Below are 24,576 nucleotides of genomic sequence, written 5' to 3'. Positions count from 1 at the left end.
CTCATCCTTTTTATGGCTGCATAGTATTCCATGGTGTATATGTGCCGCATTTTCTTAATCCAGTCTATCATTGATGGACATTTGGGTTGGTTCCAAGTCTTTGCTATTGTGAATAGTGCCGCAATAAACATACATGTGCATGTGTCTTTATAGCAGCATGATTTATAATCCTTTGGGTATATACCCAGTAATGGGATGGCTGGGTCAAATGATATTTTTAGTTCTAGATCCTTGAAGAATCGCCACACTGTCTTCCACAATGGTTGAACTAGTTTACAGTCCCACCAACAGAAAGCACAGACTCTTAACCGTGGTGATATCCAACCCCCTAACAGTGCTACCAGCAGCGGGGCCACCACCACCCACTCCCCTCCCACGTCTATGCCCTGATACCTCACACTTGCTGATGTAAATGGCTTTAGCACTCTACTCCAGCTTTTCTCATGCGTTTGTCATCATGGTTACCTAGAATGTGCTAGTCAGGATTCTCTGTGTGTAAGCGACACAAAGACAATTCTAACTAAAACTAATCAAATACAGAGATGGGGAGGAATAGCAACTCTTCTGTCAAGCCACAGAAGGGGCAGAGGTGAAACTGGCCTTAGGGATGCCTATAATCAAGTCTCAGACCCAGCCAGTCCCTGTCTCTTATTTCTGTCATCCCCACTTCTCCTTTTGGGTTCCTTTAATTCCCTCAGGCTGGATGCCACCAGGAAGCCAGAATGGAAGCTACACCTACACAAACAACAGCAAGGACAACACTCTTCTCCACCAAGGCCCTAGGAAAAATCCTAAGGAAGCAATTTGATTGGTCAAGACTGAGTCACATGCTCAGGCCTGGACCAATCACTGTGGTCAGAGGTGGAATGCTGTGATTGGACGTTCCTGTCGAAGCACCGCTATTAGAATTAGAAGAGAAACAGTTTCCAAAAGGAAGTGGATAAAGATGTTTCTAGAAGAAACAGTCCCCTCTATGGCAGAGGATAGATGCTGTCCTTTATTTTTAAAGTCCCAGTTCCTTCCTATGGGGCTATATAGCGTGAATCTTCATGAAGTTGAAGTTTTACTTATTTACTTGTTTCAGCTCAATGCTTGGAGAGAAAGACAAGACAAAGCCAAAAGCCAGCACTGGGGAAACAAAACACTACTTGTTCCTGATGCAGCCTCTTATCCTCCTGGAGTTCACCTTTTGATGGAGAGGATAGGCAAGTTAACACACAAGCAAAGTCCAGTGGGTAACTGCTCCCACAGAGGAAGGCAAAGAGGGATTCATTGCTAACTGAGCTTTGCAGAGTGTTTTTTGAATGGAGAGGAGGCACCTGTAATCCCAGCACTTTGGGAGGCCAAGGCAGAAGGATCACTTGAGGCTGGAAGTTCGAGACCATCCTAGGCAACATAGTGAGACCTCGTCTCTACGAAAGATGAGGTGGGAGGGTTGCTTGAGCCCAGGAAGTCAAGGCTGCCGTGAGCCATGATGGCACCACTGCACTCCAGCCTGGTGACAGAGCAAGACCCTGACTCAAAAAATTAAAAAATAAAGGTTATGAATGAAGAGGAGAAAGAAAAGCCAGGGTTGTAAAATGGAGCAATGAAACGCAGAACTGTTACATCCATAATGCCCAAGACTGCACCTGGCACCTAGTAGGTGCTCAATAATATTTTGTTGAAGGAATAAGTTACCGAATGAGAGTAACATGTCACAGCTAAGGAAAGGAGAGTGTCCCTGCTTGATGACAGGGCTTGAGAGTTGGGGCAGCATGGATTTGAATCTCAGTTGCAGCACCTACAAGTTGTGCAAATTGGCCAAGTCACTTCAGCCTTCGGAACCTCAGTTTCAGCCTCTATGAATGGAAAATAACATACCTACCTCCTGCTGTTCAGGATGGGATTCAATAAGCTCTCCAAAGTGCTTGGGCTGGTGCTGAGACACCACGACGTTCCAGTCTGTGGCAGAGAATAGATGACGTTCTTTATTTTAAAAGTCCTACTTCCTTCCTCTGGGGCTACATAGCTTGAATCCTCATTAAACAGACGTTTTACTTATTCATTTGTTTCAGCTCACATGCTTGGAGAGCAAGACAAAACAAGACAAAGCGAAAAAAAAAAAAAAAGTCAAGACAAAGATTTTTGTAAGAGCTAATGTGTCTTACAACAAAACATAGCTTTCCTGCAGAATCTCTCCATGGTGAATTGAAAACGGCTTTAACTGGTTTCATTCCAAGCAGCAGAAACAATTGTTCCCGACCTCACAGCTTTTCTGCGGGAGAGCAGCCTCTGCAAAGGGTATTTGGGCTTGCCTGTCTCCATTTAAAAATGCGTGTGAAATACCAACCCAGTTGAAATAGCAACGCTTCTAAAATTGCTGCTGATGTCCTAGAACGCAAAACCCAAGGAACATAGTCCCCTGGCTCTGCTCTAAGCAATACATATGCTCTGTATTTTGACCCTGAAAAGCCAGGAGCCCGGAGTTTTTCACAGATATTGGCAGCCACCTGAAGGTAACAAGACAGCCAGGCCAGAAAGGATGTTGAAACTATTTTGAGGGTTCTATAAATCTACATAACATTTTTCTTTTTTTGGATCCATCCTTTCTCTCTCGCCTCTCCCAGCTCCTTCTCTTCTTCCAATTCTCTTGCTCCTTCCCTCCTCCATGACAATGGAAGGAAAATATTAAAATATTTATCCCAGCACATAAGTATTAACTACAGAGAACTCATCACCAAACAGGCACACAGACAAGGGCAGTGCCCTCACTTCCACTTTGGAGAGTATCCCTCTTTTCGATTCCCCCTGGTGCCTCCATGAAAACTGCCTCTTAGGCATAACTCTTGGCTCTCCTGGGTTCAGAATTCCTGTACCAGAAGTTTAGCAAGACCATATTTGCTTTCAGCTGCATGAAGAGCCCACAGCTCACATCCAGCCTTGCTTTTTTTCTTTTCCTTTTTTTCTTTTTTCTAGATGGAGTCTCACACTATCACCCAGGCTGGGGTGCAGTGGCACGATCTCAGCTCACTGTAACCTCCACCTCCCAGATTCAAGGGATTCTCGTGCCTCAACCTCCTGAGTAAATTGAGATTATAGGCGCCCACCACCACCAGCTAATTTTTGTATTTTTAGTAGAGATGGAGTTTCACCATGTTGCCCAGGCTGGTCTCAAACTTCTGACCTCAGGTGATCTGCCCACCTCGTCCTCCCAAAGTGCTGGGATTACAAGCGCGAGGCACCGTGCCTGGCCAGTGTCCAGCCTTTCGATTCCTGGCCACCCCTTGAGTGTGCATAGATGGCAGGGCCCCCACTTTCTCTGGCCCAGGAACCTGGGCTGAGCAGGCTGAGTGGTTTTATTTAAAACAGTGCTTCCCAAAGTCAGCCAGCGCTGGCTTCCTGGGCGTGGGACCTGCACAGTTGCACGGGGCCCTGCATACAGAAGAGCGCACCATGTTGCTAAATGCTCTGCTGTTGCTGTCTTAAAATTCTTAATAATTTTTGAGCAAAAAGCCCCACATTTTCATTTTTCACTGGGCCTGCAAATGATGTTGCTTGATATGCATAACCATGCACTGTACAGGAGATAATTTTAGCTGCTCCACAGACCAACCTTTTCTTAATTCAACTGGCTACACGTGTACATTGCTGTATGCGTTAGAATCAGCATGGGACTCAGTGATCACACTCTCCTTTTGCAGCTCTTATGACTGAGGAAGAGGAAAAATCTACTTATGGGAAAAAGTAGGTCCACTTAAAAAAAATAGGAGGTGTATTAACTACAGATCCTACTCAAATGTGGCAAAAGAAAAAGTGAGGGAAGTAAATAAATTTGAGAATTGCTGAACTTAAAGGACCTCGAAGAGCTTTCTCTCCACCTCCACCAAATCACTAACTACAAAATATCACTGGCCCCACAACACTATTACTCACCTGCTAGCTAGAGTGCCTGGAGTTCTTGTATTGTGGCTTATCAGAATGTACTCTAATTCACTATGTGCCTTTGGACAAGTCTCCTTGTCCCCCCACGTCTCAGTTTGCCCGTCTGTAAAACGGGCCAGTTCTTTCATCTTAAATATCTTGGATTCCCTTGAGTTAAACCAATGGTTTGTAAATGCTGGTCCCCATACTGCCTGCATCTGAGCCACTGGAGGAGGACATTAGAAATGCTCATCCCCAGGCCTCAGCCTGGGGAATTCAGTAGGTTGGAGGTTAAATTTTGGAATATTTTAAACCAACCTTCTCAGAACTTTTGATCAGCAGCCAGTTTTAAGAGCTTCTAAGTTAAAATATTTAAAATCACCCATTCATCATTCAACAAGCACTTGCTGAACAATCCCTGGGGGTCTTCCACGGTGCAGAGTAACAGAGAATTAGACCATCTCTACCTACCGACGCCCTGCAATGTCTGGTTGCAGGAAGAACTTGAACAACAAAGCAATCATATCTACTTCCTGTGTGCCAGCTACAAAGAGTTGCATGTATATTAACTGTGGCACACTGGATCTTTCCAAAAGCAGTCACAGCAATATTGCCAGTTCCATAATGTTGCCAGTCCATCAAGCAATGGAGTCTATTTCCAGTCTCCTTGAAACTGAGCAGAATTTTCTGACTTCTCCGATGAGCAGAAAGAGTAAAAGTGACTCTTTGTGACCTCCAGGAGAAGTCATAAAAGGCAATATTTCTTCCACCTGGCATTCTTCTCACTTCTCTCAGGATGCTCACCATTGGAACCTAGCCATCGTCTTGTAAGGAAGCCAAGTAGCTACATGGAGATGCCATGTGTAGGTGTCCCAGCCATCTGATCCAACTGAGGCCTCACCAATCTCCAAACATAAGAGCAAGCAAGCTCCAACTCCATGCCTGTAGCACTATAGGTGCCCCTCAGAGCTCACCAGCCCCTACCTTGTTTTCCCTCTCATCTCCTCTCTTCCGTGCAGCCTTTCTCTACCCTGTGACACATGGGAGCCCAAGCATTATTCAGAGCCCTTTGCACTTCTTCGACCAACAGCCTCGTAATACTATTACTGCTGATGGCTTTTCATTCCCAATGCCAAACCTGATTTGGAGTTCACAAGGCTGAGGGTTTCAATCCAGGCTCTGTGGACAGGCTCCGGGAGCCCTAAGTGACTGTAGCTTACAGACAATCCAATTGTTATTGACATTTGTGTCTGATTGTTCATCAAGGAGGAGCTGTCTTGTAGGCCAAATCATTCTATTACCCGGCCCCCCTTTCACCCTCCCCACTAACGACAAAACACATACGCACCATCAGTGGCAGGCCAATCAATCGTAATATCACTCTACATCTATCAGGGTCGCTTTTGTGTGCCTGAGTTTGGGGGCGGCTGGGAGAGGGAAAAGGGAAATGGGAAGAAAAAGGAATGGATCTAAATTTTTGTGCTATGAGGATCTGAAATGGAAGCATCTACTGAAAACAGAAAAGAATCAATTGCATTGCAAAAGATATCCATAAATATCTATGTCTGTATCCATATTTATATCTATATACCCGACTACTTGGAAGGGTAATTCTTAAGAGGCGTGTCATTTGTCAGTTCATTCTGCTTGATTGTGTCCCAGAATAATGTCTAGTTTTATCTTGAATGAGACTTGTGTTGGGTTAAGCAAACTTGATCATAATAGATCCAATAAGTTGATGAGTTACCCTGCCCCCCCAACATAAGGCATCTCTCATTCATATCATAAATCTTTCCCCCATTTTATCTAATTCTATTTTTCCAGAGTCCCCATTAGCCAGACTACCCATTTTAGTGTTATCTTGAGAAAGCTGAAACCATCAGCCTGCTGCAAGTGTTGGCTGTATCTGACTTCAAGTGCTCTTACAATTCTCATTCATTCCAAGAAAAAGTGAAGACCTCAAACCATCAGTCAGACGAAAGCCATTTTGCAAGGAGTGGTGAAAGGTTTGCACTGAACCGTCCACACTTTCTTGGAGTCTAAACAATAACACACCTTTTTGGAATGGCTGCCACATGGATTGGTCCCTAAGTGGATACAACAATGACCCTGGTCTTCTCAGCAACAGGACTGAGCTAACTCACAAACACCAAGGCTCTTCTTTGCTCAAAAAGAAAAAAGTGAGCACATTAAAGCAACAATGAATTCTACACACTACTAGAATGGCTAAAATTAAAGACTGACAATCCCAAGTGTGGGTGAGGATGTGGAATGATTGAAGCCCTCATACCTTATTGATGAGTCTTAAGGGCTGAATTGTGTCCATGCTACATTAGTATATTGCAGTCCAAAACCCCAATACCTGAGAAGATGAATGTATTTGGAGATAGGGTCTTTAAAGAGGTGATTATGTTGAAATGAGGTCATTAGGATGGATGGACCCTAATCTGATATGCCTAGTGTCCTCAAAAAATAGGATATCTGGATGCAGACATGCACAGAGATAAGGTGATGGGAAGACACTGGAAGAGGCAGCCAGCCACAAACCACAGACAGAGGTCTCAGGAGAAACCAACCTGCCAATACCTTGATCTCAGGCTTCCAGCCTCCAGAATGGTGAGAAAATTAATTTCTGTTGTTTAAGTCACCCAATCTGGGTATTTTGTTATGGCAGCCCTAGCAAACCAATACAGTTTGGGTGCAAAATGGTGTAGCCACTTTAGAAAACAGTTGCCAGTTTTTATAAAGTTAACTATGTACTAACAAATATAAGACAGAAATCTCATTCCTTCTCTTCCATCTCCAGAAGAGATGAAAACATATGTTCATACAAAGACCTAAAAATGAATATTTATAGCATAATTATTTACAATAATCCAAACTATTGAAACAACCCAAATGTCTATCAACTTATGAGTGAATAAACAAATTGTGGTATACGCATATAATGGAATACTACACAGTAACGAAAAGAAACAAACCATTGGCACATAGAAAAACATGGAGGAATCTCAAAGCATTCATTGTATTAAGTGAAAGAAGCCAGATACCAAAGACTATATATAATTTCCATTTCTATTACATCCTGGGAAAGCTAAATCTACAAGAACAGGAAACATATCAGTGGGGCCCAGGGGCTGGAGGTGAGAGGAGGGAATTTATTACAGAGAAGCACAAAAGAACATGTTTGGGTAATGGGATTGTTCTATTTCTTGATTGCAGTGATGGATACATGTCAAATTCATCAAACTGTATCCTTAAAAGAGTAAATTTTGTTGTATATGTTTCAGTAAACTTGACTTTTAAAAATAATATTATAATAATGAGCTATCCTTCTTTGCCCAAGGGGCAAATTTTTTTTAAAAAATTAATAACATTCAGGTCTGGACGCAGTGGTTTACACCTGTAATCCCAGCACTTTGGGAGGCCGAGGCCAGGAATTGGAGACCAGCCTGGGCATTATGGTGAAACCCTGTATCTACCAAAAATATATACAAAAATTAGCCGGGCGTGGTGGTGCATGCCTGTAATCTCAGCTACTCTAGAGGCTGAGGCATGAGAATCACTTGAACCCGGGAGGCTGAGGTTGCGGTGGGCTGAGAGCGCACCCCTCCAGGCTGGGCGACAGAGTAAGACTGTTTCTCAAACAACAACAACAAAAACGAAAACAAAAAAAAAATTCAGTATTGGTGAAGATCCAGTCAAACAGGTACTTTTATGCCCATGAAAAAACAAACTATTGGATATTTCTTTTTGTTTGTTTGTTTGTTTTATAATTTCAACTCATATTTCAGAATCAGGGGGTACATCTGCAAGTTTGTTCCATGGGTATATTGCTTGATGCTGAGGTTTGGAGTATGGCTGGTCTCATCACCCAGGTATTGAGCATGGTACCCAATTATTAGATGTTCCCATTAGAAACACCTTTCTGGAAAGCAAATCAGCAGTTCTCCATCAAAATATAAAACGTATTATCTTTTGACTCAGTGTATCTTCCTCTAGGAATCCATCCTGCAAAACTACTTGCATATTTATAATAGGTACATAGCAGTATTGTTTTTCATGACAAAAATAAGACAGCAATCCGTGGAAAAATTTATCACAGAGACAAGAGCTCAAAGATACCCAACTAATGACATGAAAGAAGAGGAAGTAGAGGCAAGGACAGAGGGGGGATCTCTGTACATGTTATTCAATATGTTTCTTTATTGTTTAAATCTTTTATAGAGAGAATTAATTCACATGTTGTATAATATTTATTTTTTAACCCTGGGCCCAGAACTCCATTTTAATAAATAATAAAATGTTTCTTACTCCACTATCCTCTTAAATCGTCCCCTTCCCTGTTCTCTCTTTATTGATACATGTACTTGACATCCCAAACCAATTAATTCATTAAGACAGGCCATTCATTTATATTAGCAGATTTTAGGCAAAGAAATTCTTTTTAAAAATATATGCTAGTGTTTACTAGAGCATGATTATCAAAATGATGACAGTGACAATATTAAAAGTCATAAAAGTAGAAGAATTTGGCTGACTTCACTTAAGGCAGACCTGATGATCGAAAGTGTCATATGCTTGTGAAGATTTGCTCAGTATTATCTCAGTGGCCGGAACAAAATAAGGATGAGAGGAGGATGGAGAAACTGTGGACAATTTATGTCACTGAAGAGGGATTAGAAAACACTTAGGGGAAGAACAGATGGATTGATGTTAGATCCAGGTTTCCTTGACCTTAGAGGGTAAATATAAATCAAATTAACTTCAATTACAGAGAAAAACACCAAGTTCCTTTGGAACGAGGCTATAATCAGGGACTTTGACTTTGCAAATACCGGCTGTGCTTGCAACACTCGTCCACCGGGGCCGCCGTAGAAGAGAGCCTGGGTTTCCTCCAGTTCCCCACACCTGGAATTGAGCAATAAGATATTCCCTTTGTTGTTGAACTCATCAACCTTGGTGAAGCCAAAGGTTTACTTGAGCTACTTGAGTCATTGGAAAGTAGGAGGGAAAACACGTATGTCCTTGAGCTATAGTCTTTTCCTGGGGCCGTTTCTCTTCTCCAATGAGAGAATTATATCTCATCTTGGAGATTACTTGAATTTTTCCAGATAAAGGTTCTAGAAGTGATGATCTCATTGAATTATTTCTTAGTGGGTTTTAAGTTGAAAGTGGGAAATCAAATAATGGGGAAAATACCTATTCACTATGAGAGTTCCTTACCAGCCAGTGTCTCAGTGTCTTTGCCAAACCTTGTGATTTTTTGGCCACCCAATCTAGGGTGGGAGTGAGGAGAGATTCCATTAAATTCGGGGTCAGCAAATTATTCCTGTAAAGGGCCAGATAATAAAAAGTTTAGGCTCTGTAAACTTTATGGTCTCTATCATAGTTACTCAACTCTGCTGTAGTAGAGCAAAAGCAATAATAGATGACATGTAAATGAGTGGCCATGACTGTGTTCCAATAAAACTTTATTTATGGGCACTAAAATTCAAATTTCATATAATTTTCATATGTCACAAAATATTATTTTCCCTTCGATTATTTTTTCCAACTATTTAAAAAGGTAAAAACCCCAAAAGGACACATGCACATGTTATGTTCACGGCAACACTATTCACAATAGCAAAAACATGGACTCAATCTAAATGCCCATCAATGATAGGATAAAGAAAATGTGGTCCACATACACGTGAATACTATGCAGCCATTAAAAAGAATGAGATCGTGTTCTTTGCAGGAACATGGGTGGAGCTAGAGGCCATTATCCTTAGCAAACTGACACAGGAACAGAAAACCAAACTAAGTGGGAGCCAAATAAGAAGAATATATGGACACAAAGAGGGGAACAACAGATACTGGGGACTGCCTGAGGATGGAGGGCGGGAGGAGGGAGAGGATAAGAAAAATAACTATCAGGTATTATGCTTAGTATCTGGGTGATGAAGTAACCTGTACAACAAACCTCAGTGAAATGAATTTACCTGTATAACAAACCTGCAAATGTACCCTTGAACATTAAACGTTTCGTTTGTTTGTTTGTTTGTTTAAAGATAAAAACCATTCTTAGTTCTTAAGCCCTACAAAAAGGTAGTGGACTGAATTTGGCTTCCAGGGCCCAGTTTGTCAATACCTGAATTAAATCATCTTCTCGTTTACACTTTTTTGTTGCAAATATAATTGTTTTGAAATGTCCCTCTTACTAAAGCAATGTCTTGACAGATAGATTACTAAATAGGTAGATAATTGATGATAAATAAATAGATAGATAGTTGGATTTTTTAAAAAAAGAAACGGTTGATCATTTGGGATATTAGAACTAAGCCCCTTGAAGGTTATGCTTATCACAATGCCTAGCACGTAATATAGGTCAGTAAGTTTCTCTCAAATAAATGGAGAAAAGATTAAAGGAAGAAGAGTTTAGAGTTTTGTTCTCCTTTCTGGAAATGCCAACAACACTTCTTTCTTTAAGCTATGAGTGTTCCAGAAGACAGGGAGAGGCCGGGTGTCAAACACTGAAGTTTTAAATGAGATTAAGAAAATGAAGGCAAATGACCAGCAGTTTGTTGGACAGAGGTGAATCGCAACATCAGAGCTCAACTGCAGTATCAGACCAAGATGGTAGCCTGGCAAATTATTACAACAGGTAGCACATGTTTGGGTTGGTCTTACCAAAGGGAGAAGTCCAAGTGGGGTTGGGGAGGGTAGGGGGAAGGGAGAGAGGGATATCTTTCTAACCAATTATATTGGTTAGAAATTTAAGCCCAACTACAGTGGCTTTTAATGTTTACATTCAGGATTTCACTTTTTCTGTCATAAAAGAATCCCTGAAGTGGATAATCAAAAACAGGACAATTCTATCAAATTTTCAGGGAGGCAGAGTCAGGCTCCTTCTATCTTTTCCCTCTACCCTTGGGTCACTGCCTAGGATAAGATGGCTGCTGGAACTCCAGTCATTACATATACGTTCCAGATTCTAGGTGCAGAAATCAGGGAGAGGAGAGGATAAAAGTCCTGAATCAACTCTCTTAACCAGTCTTTTCAGACATCATACACTTATCAATGGCCAAAACTTAGTCATATAACAAATTTAGCTGCAAGGAAAGCTAAAAAACATGTTTTTTTTTTTTAATTGGCACTCACAAAAAACTTGAGCCCCATTTCTAAGGAAATAGAGGAGAAAAGATACTGATAAGGCAGCTGGTCATATCTGCCTTAGGAATGAATAATGGTTGATTAATTGATTTATTCATAAAAAATTATTGTATGTTTACCACGCTTGCCAGATAAGGTTATAGCAGAGAAAAAGGCAAGTCCCTACTTTCATGGAACCCAAGTTCCAGGAAGGAAGAGAGACATTAAATAGAATCTATCATGAAGGTCTTTAAAGGACAAGTTGCTGATGGAGCATATAAACTGGGTGATCTAACCCCAGGGACTGGCAAACTCTTTCTTCAAAGGGCCAGAGAGTATTTTTCCTAAGTTTTCTCGGCCATATATTGTCTGTCTCAACTACTCAACTCTGCCATTAGGGAACACGTAAATGAGTGGGCATAGTTGTGTTTCGATAAAACTTTATTGATAAAAACAGGCAATTGGCCAAATTGGGTTGACAGGAAATAGTTTGTCAACTCTCAATTCAAGCCAGTGTGAGAGGTCAGTTAAAATCCTACTGAAGAGGCATCTTTTAGGACAAGATCTGAAAGACGATCAGAAGTTCATTATGAAGGAAGGAGCAGGGCAGAGGGTTCCAGGCAAAAGGAACAGCATTTCAAAGATCTAGCTGCATCTTCAAGGATTTTAAAGAAATCTAAGTATTTTGGAGTAAAACAAGCAAGAAGCGAAGTTACAAAAGATGAATTGGAGAAGAGGCTGAAGCCAGGGCGTTCTTAATGGTCTGTACTGTATCTTAAGGGCATATAAAGTGTCTGTTCTTAATAAGGAAGTGACATGATTGGACCTGCATTTTTTTCCGTTCATTGTGGCTCTTTGAGTGAAGGGATTAGAGGAGCCAAAAGTAAAGGTGAGACATTCATCATAATGGTGAAAATGAAAAATAAAATCTGATAACGTCAGGCGTTGGTGAACTGTTCTAATTCGCAGCTCTTCTGACACCAAATGTGTGTGGATTTTCCTCACACCAACTAAATCTCCACCTCTCCAGATACCAACTAGATGTCTTGCAATTCAATTCAGTTCTGTCAACTAACTACCCCAAATTAGTGTCAGACTCCACGCATTTGAGAGCTCAGTCCTCCAAGACCGCCCTCACATCAGATACCAGTCACAACTCTTTGGTTCCCAGCTAATCCATCTTGCTGTCCAACATGGCTACACATCAGAGGTTCCCAAAACCTCCCACCTCAGGTTCAATATTTTGCTAGGATGGCTTCAGGAGCAACTCAGGATGCAAATGGAAGAGATGGATAGGATAAAGTGTGGGAGGGGAGGGGGGCATGGAGCTTCCATGATGCTATGGTTTAGCTGTGTCCCCACCCAAATTTCATCTTGAATTGTATCTCCCATAATTCCCATGTATCATAGGAGGGACCTGATGGGAGGTAATTGAATGATGGGGGCGGGTCTTTTCCATGCTGTTTTCACAATAGTGACTAAGTCTCATGAGATCTGATGGTTGTATAAATGGGAGTTCCCCTGCACAAGCCCTCTTGTCTGCTGCCATGTAAGACATGCCTTTGCTTCTCCTTTGCCTTCTGCCGTGATTTTGAGGCCTCCCCAGCCATGTGGAACTGTGAGTCCATTAAACCTCTTTCTTTTATAAATTACCTGCTCTCTGGTACATCTTTATTAGCAGCATGAGAACAGACTAATACACCTGCCATCTCTGGGTGAATCACCCTCCCAGCACCTCCACGTGTTCACCAACACGAAAGCTCTCTGAACTCCATTATTTAGAAGGTTTTTATGGAGGTATTGTTGATTAAATCACTGGCCATTGGTGATTAGCCCAATCTCCAGCCCCTCTCCCCTCCTTAGGGGTCAGAGAGTGGAGCTGAAAGTTCCAACCCTTGAATTGTGCCTTTCCCTCAGTCACCAGCCTCCATCCTGTAGCTATCCAGGTGTTTCTATCTGCCAGTCAGCACATTTGCATACAAAAACGTTCTTCTCACTCTGGAGGCTCCAGCGGGTTTAGGAGCTGCCTGCAGGAACTGGGGGTGAAAATCAAATATTTATTTCTTTGTTATATCATAATTGGCAAATAAATGGACAACCTAGGACATATCATAAGCTTCTGGTGGGAGGATACATTGGTCCAACCATTTTGGAAAATTGTTTAGCACTTTCTGCTAAAGCTGAACATACCCCTTTCCTGACAGCAAATACTTCTACTCTCAGGTATACACTTAAGAGAAATGGGAGTGTTATGTTCACCAAACACAAATGTCCATAGTTGCCCTGTTTGAAAAAGCCCAAAACTGGAAACAATTCGAATGCCCAGCCATAGCAGAACAGATAAATAAATTGTGTTATTCTTATACTGTACAGGGTGTCAAATGCAACACTGAGAGTAATCTAATCAGTCCACAATTACGTGCAGTGACATAGATTAATTTCACAAACACGAGATATGCTGAAAGAAAGAAACCAGACATAAGAGTACAGTAAGTTCTGCTATGGCATTGTATGTGTACCTAAAAATTACTGTGCTATGTAAGTTCACTCAATAAAAGCCACAGAGTTTATGGGGGAAATGGGATTGGGGGACATACTCAAAAACTTTGTCAGTGACACATTTTTTAAAAAACAGGAACATGGCCGGGCGTGGTGGCTCACAGCTGTAATCCCGGCACTTTGGGAGACCAAGGTGGGTAGACACTTGAGGTCAGGAGTTCGAGACCAGCCTGGACAGCATGGTAAAACCCCATCTCTACAAAAAATAAAAAATAATTAAAAAATTAGCTGGGCATGGTGGCATGTGCCTGTAGTCCCGGCTACTTGGGAGGCTGACGTGGGAGGATGGCTTGAGCCTGGGAGGTGGAGTTTGCCGTGAGCCAAGATCGTGCCACTGCACTCCAACCGGGGTGATAGAAACAGATCTTGTCTCAAAAAAAGCGTAATAAAAGTGATAGCACAGTTTTACACATGTAAAATGTTTTTTTTTTAAGTGCGTAAATACTACAATAAATATGGGACTTTAGAAAAGTCCTGAAGTTTGCTTGTGGGAATGTGCACTGGAAGGGTTACAGCTTGTGAGTTTTTGGGAAGTGGCAGGAGGTTGTCTGAAATCAGGAAGTTGTAACACCAGATGGGGATGAGGATGGCTCATGACAGTTGCAGTGAACTGAGGAGGGAGCAGCTGGTAGATGTTAGAGCAATGTGCATTTTGTGTATTCCTCTGTGGCTCAGTTCAGCTGGGTGCAGGTTTCTACATTTACTTAGTGTTTCTCACAACAAAATTACACATAAGCACATGCAAAATTTGCCTTATGCTCAAATTGTTCCCTAATATATCAATCACCTGAGAACAAACTTGCATTTTCAAAACAAGCATTATAGCAGAACTGGCTCTACATATTGGATGATTTCATTTTCCATAAGCTTCAAAACCAAGTAAAGCTCTAACTATGTGTAAGAAGTCAAGATAGTGGTTATCCTTGGGTGAGGGAAGGTAATGACTGAGAAGGTGGGTGAAAGGGCTGCTGAGGAATATTGTGGGAATATTGTGTTTCTGGGTGCTGGGCACATGCTGGGTTCATTTTGTGCAAATGTGATGGAGCTGTATCCTTCCCACATTTGCATTTTGCTACATTTATGTTCAACTACAATAAGACATTAACTATGGATGAGTGATTAAAAACAGGTTCTCACGTAAAACAAAGCAGCAAAGGCAGGAGACTAGTTAGGAAGGTGTTCTTCCCTTTTAAGTAAAAGGGCCTTTAATCCCAGCACTTTGGGAGGCCAAGGCAGGAGGATCACTGGAGGCCAGGAGTTTGAGACCAGACTGGACAACATTGTGAGACCCCATTTCTACAAAAATTAATTAACAAATTAAAGGGAATGGTGTCCCAGACCAGGGTGTGCAGAGGAAGGGGCAGCCATAGATGGATGGAAGGCTGTCTAGGCTATGGAGTGCCATGACATGATGAATATAAGGAAAATTAGTGAATGAAGACTCCAGGATAACTTTTAGTTTTCTCTCTTGGGTGAGGAATCAGACTAGCCACAAGACAGGAAGCTTCCGTTTGAGATAAGCCCTGTAGTGTTTCACACCCGTCAGATTTTCCTACAACTGTGGGCAGAATTGAGCAGCTTGAGGCTAAGTTCACACATTGCTAACAAACATACGGGCATTTATTTAATTGGATCTACAGGATCTATCCTCTTTCTTGAAAGAATGACGATGAGTCAATGTTCCCTTATGAAGGTACCTTCAAGATTTCACGAAGCAAAGGCCGTAGTAAGACAGTCAGGGTTAAATAGCATCTTGGCACGGATGGGCAGAACAGAGGAGAATCCAGAGATCCTGAAGGCACCGACCTTCAAGACAAAATGGCATCTGTTTCCTTCTCCGCCTTTAAAAAGCCATCTTCCTCCCTCACTCACCCCTATACGGTAAATAACTTGGACAGTAAAGTTTAAGACTTGTGGCCCAGTGTGGTGGCTCATGCCTGTAACCCCAGCACTTTGGGAGGCAAAGGCAGGTGGATCACTTGAGGTCAGTAGTTCTAGACCAGCCTGGCCAACATGGTGAAATCTCATTTCTACTAAAAATACAAAAATTCTCCCGGCATGGTGGCAGGCACCTGTAGTCCCAGCTACTCGGGAGGCTGAGGTGGGAGGATCACTTGAACCCAGGAGGCAGAGGTCGCAGTGAGCCCAGATCACACCACTGCACTCCAGTCCATGTGACACAGTGAGACTCCATCTCAAAAAACAAACAAACAAAAGCAGTTAAAGACTTGTAGAGGAGGTCAAGAAATCTAAATGTCTTCAGTTTCATAGTTTAAGATGACTTCCTGCTCCATGGTTTAGAGTTCAGAAAGAGTTCTTTTTTAATTAATTTGTAATAGTGTATGCTGTTATTATTTTTTGTATATCAAGGTTCAACTCCGCAAAGATGCAAACCCAACCACTCATTTAATTGTCTTCTTTATGGGAGTAATAAATGGGTTTAGGGTCGACGTGCCGCAGGCATCCAAGCCCTTTCTCAGCCAGCGCATTTTCAATCTGAGTAACTTAAATCCCAAACCTCCAAGGGCCCAGAACTTATCTTCTTCATCTCTTGTAAAGGGCTGAGCAGACTGTGGTATTCAACAAGTCATAAATAATGCTATATGATATATCAATAGCATGTGCAGACTGGTTGGGAAAGGCTGATTCTGATCAAGTTAAGGCCCAAACATCACCCAAGCCTTGGGTTTCATCCAAATGTGACCTCGTGGTAAGACTTTTTGAAAATTGAGAGGAGGAATGTACCTGTTTCCCTGCATTTCCTCCATTCATATGGATGTCCTTGCAGGTAGGAGGATCAGGTTTTTCCAGAACAGAAGAATCTTTTCCCTTTCTACATATTACTCATGATTCCTCTGGTTTCATACTTCATTGGCCTTCAGTTAATATCTTGTTAAATAATAATAAAAGCTAACATTTATAAAGCTCTTACGCTGTGTTGAGCACTATAATCATTGCTTTACACTGTGCATCTCCTTCAACCGTGACATTGACACCATGAGGTAGGTTTCATTATCAGCCCCGTCTTACAGAAGGAAGGGCGGAAGTTCAGAGTGGTTTAGTCACTTGCTCAAAGTCACCAGCTAGTGAGTGGTAGAGCATGATTTTAACCCAGGCTTAGAACCACCCTATTATACTATGTCTGTAAATCATGATTGAATATCCTAACCTTTGTGCCAAAATCTAGACCAAAAAAGAGGAGGGAATGATTGAGACTCAGGGAAAAAAATAACTTGCCAGGTGATTCTTGAGTGTTTTTGGTTTGGTTTTTGGAGACGAAGTCTCACTCTGTCACCCAGGCTGGAGTGCAATGGTGCGATCTCAGCTCACTGCAACGTCCACTTCCCAGGTTCAAGGGATTCTTGTGCCTCAACCTTCCAAGTAGCTGGGATTACAGGCATGTGCCACCAAGCCCAGCTAATTTTTTGTATTTTTAGTAGAATCAGGGTTTCACCATGTTGCCCAGGCTGATCTCAAACTCCTGAGCTCAGGTAATCTGCCAGCCTCGGCTTCCCAAAGTGCTAGGATTACAGGTGTGAGCCACCATGCCCGGCAGATTCTTGAGTGTTTAAGCCTCGGAGGAAGTAATGCATGCTGCATAAAACAGTTGATTGGCTCTGAGTATAACCAACTCCTTAATGTCACAGAAACTTGGAATTGGGCATTGAAAATAACTTCAGATATTATTTAGTCCGACCCTTTATCCTTCCACGGAATAATGTATCCTCTGCTTACATATGTCCAGGGCTGGGAGGCTCACTACCTCAAGTACCTTGAGTGGCCGGATGGGGAGGTTATCCTTTCCTCACCTTTAAACCTAAGCAATAAATTGGTGCCTAAATCCTGTTGCTTCCTTAGAAATACACATCCATCCACATAAGTCAACGCTGCTTGGTTTGTTCTCTGGAGAAAACGGAGGATACCAGAACTCATTGAGCTCAAGTTTCCATATTCTACACCCAGCTCCATAATCCCCAAATCTACAAAAGCAAAACAAGATGGCACTGTTTTGTGGTGCACTCTGGGAGGCAGAAAAAAGTTTTGAAAGTTTTTTTTTGTTTGTTTTAACACAGGGTTTTGCCATGTGGCCCAGGCTGGTCTCAACCTCCTGAGCTCAAAAAATCCACACACTCAGCTTCCCAAAGTGCTGGAGTTACAGGTGTGAGCCACTGCGCCCAACCTCACATATTCTAAGGAAATGCCCAGGTAACCTCTGAAGCTCTTTCTCTCCCTTGGTGTCCTCTCAATGGCACAGGGGTATCATTCTCTTTCTCTGAACACTCAGGGGTTCAGATAGGACCTCTCCCAAGGTTGTAGTCCTAACTTCTAGCCCACCCTACTTCCCTTCTCCTACCAATATCCAGCCACCTCCACCCCCTTAGTCCCCATATGCTTGGTCAGGTGAAACTGTTGTGGTGACAAGTATTGTCCATGAAACCAGAGGAACCTGTGTTTATGTCCCACATTGATTGTGTGGCCTTGGACAAGCGTCTTAGCCATTCTGAACCTCAACTGTTCCATTCAAAGACAGGCTTAATAATACCTACCTCAGTCCAGGCACGGTGGCTCACTGTAATCCCAGTATTTTGGGAGGCCGAAGCAAAAGAATTGCTTGAGGCCAGGAGTTCAAGAGCAACCTGGACAACACAGCAAGACCCTACCTCTATTTCTGAAGAAAAAAAATAGTAATAATAATAGCGACCTCAGAGGGATACAGCATATATAGAGGAATTAGTATCTAGTCCCTAGCACTTTAAAAAAAAAAAAGGCTCAATAAATACTAGCTTCTTAATGTTGAATCACACAACTGTTTTTCTCCATGCTAAGGGAATTCTGTGGTGTGAACAGGCCCCAAGAGAACTGAATGCTCAGTTCAGCATGACTCAACTGAAAACAAATCTTCTCTTCCAGGCCTCCCTGCTTCACGCAGAGTGTTAGTATTCTTTTGAGTCCAGTTCTTGGATCACTTCACCCAAGGACACACAGGCCATATGCAGCTGAGCCAATGCTCCAACTCAAGTATGTGCAATGCCTAGACCCCTGCCTTCTCACATAAGCACCTGGACATAATTCAGGACAGAAAAAGAGAGGTCTGCATCTCCAATCCACACAGCCACTGCCCCTGCAGAAATAAGTACAAAGTGGGTACTCACCTATTTCATTCTCCCCAGCCATTTGGAGGGGTGTCATTTTGCAAGATCCCCAAACTCTGAAGAATATAGCATTCCTACCAGCAAATGACTAAGGTGACTTTCAAACTGAACACTCAATACTGGGCCCGCTTTTCACCTGGCACAGGTGTGTCTTTTGCAAAGGAGTTAAGCTAGCTGTGCTACCTCCCCAGATGTCTTGAATTCTAGCTCAGGGCTCAAGCTGACAACCCTCACCCTTAGCAGGTTCTATGAACACGTGCCAGCTTTACCACCTGCTAGCTCTGAAATAATATCCATTTGTGTACTGATCTATAATGTATCTCTCCCCACTTATGTGAGCCCCATGCCAGGAGGGGATTTCTGTGTCTCCAGTGCCGTTTCCTGGTGCCTAGAACCATGCCTGGCGCTCAAGAGATGCTGAATATATATTTGAATGAATGGATGAATAGACTAGCAGGCCTCTGTTTAATCATCTGTAAAATGAAGATTGTACTTTCTGCTGTGTGGTTACTGTAAAGATTCAATAGGAACGCCTGTGTGTGCAAAAAGCATGTCGTATGAGGACTTACAGAGTGTAAATATTTGGTAAGTGGGTGCTAATTTAAAACAGATACACAGCACACACAGAGACACACAGAGACAGGGACAGACAAAAAGACAGACACAGACAGACAAGTACAGAGAGATATCGGGGCAGATAGAGACAGAAAAATGCAGACATGCAGACAGACACACAGACAGACAGATGTACAGACATATGCATGGACCCACACTCACACAGACACGCAATGGGACACACAGAAAGCAACAGGAATTCATCCCAGCTATGGCTCTGTTCCCTCACACACAGCCAACCTCCGCCCCAGCGCACCCCAACACCTCCCCCCTCCCCCGCCACCCCCCCAACTCCTGTTTGGAAAGTTGGGCTGGCAAGGCAGTTGGATTGGCTGAGACCCCTTCAGCGGTTTTATTTTTCCGAGTGCGGTTTTGAAGCGACATCGCAAGTAATGAGAGGAAATAATTCTGCTCATTGTTGAACAACCAGAGTACACCGTGGCAATGTGTATAACAGATGTGTGTGTGGGGAGGGATTTCTATACATGATTGTGTGCCCCGGTCTGCCTCTGAAGATGGGGAATTCAAATTGGCATTTTGATTCTTTTTAAAGGAAAGTAAGCAGGAGGAGAGCTTGAGCCCACTCCAGAGGTGTATTAAGTTGGACGGCCCTGAACATGTGGAGCATTGCCTGCAACCTGGCTTCTCCGAGAGAAACCATGAATGCATTCTGATGTTAATTCCTCAAATGTATACGATATCACACAATCGAGTTTTATCTTCACTTCCCCCAAAAAGAATCTTTAAAAACTTTAGACAAAGCAAAAAGCACTTCATGGCCCCATCTAGACAAGCCTAGGACTCTGGCTACCTTTGACGTGTAGCTGTGATATCAGACCTGTCCCTTGCTTCCTATAAAATTCACTTCATGTCTCTTCTTAATGACAAAGCCCACTCTCAGGCACTCCTGCCTGTCCCGCTCACTAAATATCTCCCCTTCCTCTGAGTTCTCCCAGCGCTTGCGTTTTAAGTCAAGGATGCATTATCTTATCTTCGTTCTTACTAAAGAGGCCTCTGCCAGAGGTCAAGGTCGTGCTCTTTCTCTCTTGAGAAGCCAGCAGCTTCCTCTGGTCCACAGGCATCAGCTACACCCAAGATTACAACTGGCTGCATGTGATCTACAATTCAGCCCCCGGACTTCTTTTGTTTGGCTCACAGAGTGTTGGCGCACGTGATATTTTTTTTAAAAATTTGATTTATTTGCCAACATTTAAAAATCAGAAGCTTTCACACTGAAAAAATTCCAATTTTCTAGCTTTTCTTGAAAACTTGAAAGTTGTAGCAACATTAAACCTACATTTCTACAAGGTCGTAATCAGCTAGAGCTGAGTGGTGGGTGGTCCCTTGAGATGGGATCCTGCATTTGCCACAGTCCCCACCATTCCCTATTGCCTCTTGCACTGTGTCAGTTGCTGTTTATCATTGAGCTTCAGACAGTAATAGGTTTTATACCCATGTCTCTTGGCCTATAATCCCAGCAACTTAGGAGGCCAAGGCAGGAAGATTGCTTGAGGCCAGGAGTTTGAGACCAGCCTGGACAACATAGCCAGACTTCATTTCCACAAAAAATTAGATAAAATATGTATATTTCTTTTAGTTAAAGGCCAGTGAGTGCACTGTCTCATGCTTCTAATCTTCGTATTTTGCGAGGCTAAGGTGGGGGGATTGCTTGAGGCCAGGAGTTCAAGATCAGCCTGGGCCACGCATTTTTATTTTATCTATAAAAATAAATAAATTTAAAAAATTAGCCAGATGCAGTGGCACACACCTGTGGTCCCATCTAGTCAGAAGGCTGAGGTGAGAGGATCACTTGAGCCTGGGAAATCAAGGCTGCAGTGAGCTATGATTGTGCCACTGCACTCCAGCCTGGATGACAGACTAAGACTGTCTTAAAAAAAAAAAAAGTATACCCACGTCTCTTTCAAAAGTGGAGAAACAAGCCAGGAGCGGTGGCTCACGCCTGTAATCCCAACACTTTGGGAGACCGAGGTGGGCAGATCACTTCAGGCCAGGGCTTCAAGACCAGCCTGGCCTACATGGTGAAAGCCCGTCTCTACTAAAAATACAAAAATTAGCCCAGCATGGTGGTGGGCACCTGTAATCCCAGCTACTAGAGAGGCTGAGGCAGGAGAATTACTTGAACCCAGGAGGTGGAGGTTGCAGTGAGCCAAGATCACACCATTGCACTCCATCCTGGGCAACAGAGCGAGACTCCATATCAAAAAATAATAAATGAATAAATAAACAAACAAAAGTGGCAAAACGAAGGATCATAATGATTTATTGGTTGGTGCAAAAAGTAATTCCAGGTTTTGACATTACTTTTTCAATGGCAAAAAAAATGCAATTGTTTTTTGCACCAACCTAATAATAACAAAAATAAAAGCTGGCCTTACCTGGAGTATTAGGCCCTTACCTAAGTTCATTATGTGAACGCATTCATTTAATCCTCACAGTGAAGCTCTGAGGGCTGGTAATGGGTGCTATCGTATCATCATTATTATCACTACAATCACTCTATTTTAGAGAATAAAAAACTAAGACACAGAAGTTAAGATAGACGAGGAAGGCCATGTTTTTCAATGAAAATGGGACATATTCTTTGTGGAAATGAAACCTGTCCTACATTCCATGTCAGCACCTTCTATTTGTCCCGCAGATCTGCTCTCCACCCCTCCCCACTCTGCTTTCTGTCTGTGGAGATTAATCCTTACGGATCATCATGGGTCCCTTCTTTGGCTTCGATTTGGAGACATGGGGAGGAAACATGAGTGTAAGTGAGTGAGGTTGGGGTATACACTCCCCAGCTCCCTCCCAGTGAGGTCACTAAGTCTCTGCAGGTTGGCTGAGTCCTTCTACACAAGATCAGAGCTCCCATAGAGGATCTCTCCATAGAATCGCCCTCTTCAGTAAGGTCTCTTTCAGCCTAGGGGAGATAACGGCTCCCAGGTGTGAGTAGCCTAGGCTTCCGCACTATTTCTTTCTTTCTTTCTTCTTCTTCTTCTTTTTTTATTTATTTATTTATTTTTTTTTTTTGAGATGGAGTCTCACTCTGTCACACAGACTGGAGTGCAGTGGCATGATCTCAGCTCACTGCAACCTCTGCCTCCTGGGCTCAGGCAATCCTCCTGCCTCAGCACCCCGAGTAGCCAGCACCACAGACACATGCCACCATGCCCAGCTAATTTTTTGTGATTTTAGTAGAGATGGGGTTTCACCATGTTGTCCAGGCTGGTCTCGGACTCCTGAGCTCAAGCAATGTACCAGCCTCAGCCTCCCAAAGTGCTGGGATTAAAGGCATGAGCCATCATGCCTGGCAATTCTGCACTATTTCTTGTTGGTTTCATTCTACCTCATTAGTTTCCCTACATCTTGCCTAGGCATTTGTAAATAATCTCTTGAGTAACTTCCCTTCAAATGGCCCAGTTGGAGGGTACCATCAGTTTCTGGCCAGGAGCCTGCCTAATACATCTCTGATCAATTTCATTCATTTGTGCTACCTGCCCAACCCTACAAGATATTAGTGTTTGCTACCCCTGAGCTAAACCTGAATTTTATAGAAGGCACAAGAGGAGTCCAGTAAGCTTACCTATAGCTTTCAAAATATTTTTCTTTCCACCAATGTACTGGTAAAACAATCTTTGACTCAGTAAGTAAGCAATTTCTAGAACCATTTCTTTGGGTTGAGAGACTCTATGAGGCAAACAAACAAACAAACAAACAAAAAACACTGCCACTTTGGGAGGCCAGGGTGGGAGGATTACTTAAAGCCAAGAGTTCAAGATGAGCCTGGGCAGGACAGCAATACCCCATATCTGAACAAATTGTTTTTAAAAAAATTAGCCAGGCATGGTTGCACACACCTGTAATCCCAGCTACTCTGAAGTTTGAGGCTACAGTCACTAATGATTGCACCACTGCACTCCAGCCTACTTGGTGACAAAGTAAGACCCTGTCTCTAAAAAACAAAAGAAAAGAGCACTGGAATAAGAGTGAGGAGTCCTAATTTATAGACAGAATGTCTTCTTCTAGAAATGTAGTTCATCTTCAGAAACAGAGAAGCCAGACAGCCAGCTAGGCCTACATCAAATGCAGTTGTGTGAGACTGTGGCCCCCTACAGGGTCCTAACAAGCCTGCCCAGGGGAGAAGGCCACCTGCCCAGGGGAAAAGGCTGCCTGCCCCATCCCTACATCCCCTCAAGCCTTGGATAAATCCCCCTTCCCCCAAATAATTACAGTTGTGCAGCTATAGCATGAATGTTTGTTTCTCAACAAAACTTAAACACTGTCTATGTGAGAAAGGAACACTTCTCTTAACAGAAAAGTCAATCAATGTTGTTAATAAACAATGTGCATGTTATCTGGGAACAATGGGCACTACAAGGCCCACCAGGTCACTTGGCCATCCTAGAGAAGCGTGTTTCTGGATTATCCCAGAGCCCTGGCCAGGCCTCTCCCACCGGTCTCTGAGAGTTAAATTAATCTCATTATTAAGTAGTGGATGAGATCAGAATTGTGGAAGAGGCCCCTTATAGACTAAATCAGTCCTCAGCCCGAAGCAGAAGGAGCGAGAATGTGATGGCACACCCTCATTCTTTAGCACATGTCTGCTAAGGGCTTCCTCAGTGCCAAGCCCTGACCTGGGTCCTGGAGCTGCAAAGGTCAAGTGTGAGATGTTCTGCTGATTCCCTGGTGGTCCACATTCCAGGGGCACCCACACACTCGAAACGCTGCTTGAACAGGGTTTTCAAAGTGCCAGAGGGTCACAGACACAGTGGTTTATGGCAGGGATTTATTCTCCCCAGCTCGGGTGTGGAGATTGAGCAAACACTGGAGAAAGGACACCATAAGCAGTGGGAACGGTACGTGCAAATGCAGAGATGAAAATCCCATGTTTCTGGAGAACTACAAGAAGATCCGTATTGCTGATGGTCAGGCATTCCAGAGACCACATCCATGCATCCACCCACATTAGAACATAAACTCCCTGGGGTTAAGGATCTTTTCTTTGGTTCATAACTATAGTGCCCAACACATAGTAGCTGCTCAATAAATATTTGTGCAATGAATATATCCAAACATCTACCAAGAATGTTCTAGAAGAAATATTCTGCCAGGAAATTAAACACCAAAGAGAACACAGACCCAGCTTTCTAGGTGCTCACAAACTAAAGTAGGTGGTTACAGGTAAGGAAATGGACAGCTGTCA

The sequence above is a fragment of the Pan troglodytes genome, chromosome 10, assembly GCF_028858775.2.
Source record: "Pan troglodytes isolate AG18354 chromosome 10, NHGRI_mPanTro3-v2.0_pri, whole genome shotgun sequence".
Taxonomy (NCBI): domain Eukaryota; kingdom Metazoa; phylum Chordata; class Mammalia; order Primates; family Hominidae; genus Pan; species Pan troglodytes.
This window is presented reverse-complemented; position numbering follows the sequence as displayed.